Below are 2,678 nucleotides of genomic sequence, written 5' to 3'. Positions count from 1 at the left end.
ACAATTAAATAACAGAATAGATTGAGCAAATCGTTTGATATTTTACCAACTGAAGATTAAGGACCTTCATACAGTTCACTGCTACTGATTAAAAGTACTTTAATAATTATAAAAACTTACTCAAAAGTAATGGCAACGTTTTTTATTAATGAATATTCATCACACTACTCTGAATTATTGAAGGCTTATTATAAACAACTGAAATGGGCTTATTGCATCTTGCTTTTCCAACTGAGGTTGTAGCTTAGCTACTATAATATTGATAGTAATAAAAATGATGATAATAATAATAATGATAGTGTTAGAAATGACAATGATAATAATAATAATAATAATAATGATAATAATAATAATAATAACAGCAACGAAATTAAAAAAAGTATATTGCTTTAAAACTTTTTTTTTTTATAACATTCTTCATACCGGTAAAGTTGCCTTTTCAAATGATCTCTGAGCAAAGTCTGCCTTGTGAGAGAGAGAGAGAGAGAGAGAGAGAGAGAGAGAGAGAGAGAGAGAGAGAGAGAGAGAGATTGTTTTCTTATATATACCGTTCCAAATTATTGCATAAGGTCGTGGCATTAACATAGTCTTTTAGAGAGAGAGAGAGAGTTGCTATTTCTCAGTATATACCATTTCAGATTTTGCATAAGATCGAGCAATCATCTTAGTCTCTTAGAGAGAGAGAGAGAGAGAGAGAGAGAGAGAGAGAGAGAGAGAGAGAGAGAGAGAGAGAGAGAGAAAAATATTTTTATTTTTGAATAAATATATACCGTTAAAGATTTTGCATAAGATCGAGCAATCATCTTAGCCTTTTAGAGAGAGAGAGAGAGAGAGAGAGAGAGAGAGAGAGAGAGAGAGAGAGAGAGAGAGAGAATGAGAGGTATTTTTATAACATAACAACGGAATCAGATCAAATCTCTGTTAAGAATGTCAATCCAATAAAATCCCTTCAGCGGAAGGGACACAAACACTGAAGCTTTTCATCTCGTGATTCTGTTTCTCATTTGACCTGATAAAATCGAATGCACCAAATCCACCTTTTCGGCGTTGTGGAATTTTCTCAAAATAACCACAAAGTAGTTCAGAAGAGAATCGAATTGAAACACTTCCCAGGGTGAGATTGCGCTTAACAAAACACATTTTTTTTAATGAGATGTATTTGTACGGACTCTTTGGGGGTGCCCTCTTAGCTCTGAAAAGTTACTGAGGAAAACGATATTCATTTTTTTTTTTTTTTTAATTCCTTTTTTTTTTTTTTTTTTCTAGTGAGGAGCATTTGTACTGACTCAGGGGTGCCTTTTAGTTCGGAAAACTTTCCTATTAGCTGATTGATTGGGCAAAATAATTCTAACCAATCAGCTAGTAGGAAACTTTTCCGCGCTAAAACGGCACCCCTGATAGTGAGTGTAAATGACCAGGAAGTAGTTCAGAAGAGAATTGAATGAAAGTCTTTCCTAATGTGAGATTGCAGTAACTAAACTCATTTTTTTTAATGAGGCGCATTTCCACTGACTCTCAGGGGTGCGCTTTTAGCTCGGAAAAGTTTCCTACTAGCTGATTGGTTGGACAAAATAATTCTAAGTAATGGTCAGTGCTAAATGCGCTTTATTAGAAAAAACAACAACTGAGTATAGACGCCTATTCTATTGGAAAGTGATAATGTTACTTCCAAAGCTACAAGGGAAATTAGATATATTCCATGTGGGAGATGATTGGCTCTTCATAGAATCAAACCCATAAAAGATTCATTGATTACATAAGCTGCCGGTAAAGACGGATTGATTGATTCGAGGTTTTCTGGCATCCTGACATCTGAGGTCATTGACGTCGAGTGCCGGTGAAGAAGCAATAGCATGAGTCCTGGTCATCAAAGAATTGTATTTAAAAAAAAAAAATAAATAAAATAAAAAAACTTCACATTGATTTACACTGTTAAAAAAATTTCATTAAACAAACGGTAAATGCTTTTACTGTTTTAAAAACGGACATATTGACGTTAAAGAGTGATATTACGGCCACCAACCTGTAAAAGATAATAACAAAGTAAGGTAAAATTACGGTCGCCTGTATTTTACTGAAATACGGTTGAGAACTGTATATTTTTACGGAGAATTTCCGATTGAAATTACGGTTTTTTCTAACAATGTATATTTCTTTCATTAAGTAAAATCACTTTAAGACCGTTTAAAGTGATGTTCTCTGAATGTTTAAAAACATTCTGAACTATGAATTGTATGATGATTTTAAAATAGACGTGGTTCTTATGTTTAAATGACTTAATTTTCTCCAGATGGAAATTAATAATTATGTAAGGTTTTTGAGAAGTAATCATTTCCATAGAATTCTAGGTAGCATTAGTTTATCTTCACTTTTAATATCTATTAGACAGAAGTAAATTATATTGATTATTATTATTATTATTATTATTATTATTATTATTATTCTTTTTAATATTATTATTGTTGTTGTTGTTGTTTTCATTATTATTATTGTTGTTGTTGTTGTTGTTGTTGTTGTTGTTGTTGTTATTATTATTATTATTATTATTATTGTTATTGTTATTAATATTATTATTTTTATTATTATTAATATTAATATTATTATTATTATTATTATTATTATTATTATTATTATTATTATTATTATTATTAATATAACCTACTACCTACTGCCACCAA

The sequence above is a fragment of the Palaemon carinicauda genome, chromosome 3 (genome assembly GCF_036898095.1).
Source record: "Palaemon carinicauda isolate YSFRI2023 chromosome 3, ASM3689809v2, whole genome shotgun sequence".
Taxonomy (NCBI): Eukaryota; Metazoa; Arthropoda; class Malacostraca; order Decapoda; family Palaemonidae; genus Palaemon; species Palaemon carinicauda.
The sequence above is the reverse complement of the archived record's forward strand: the minus strand, read 5'-3'. Positions refer to the sequence as shown.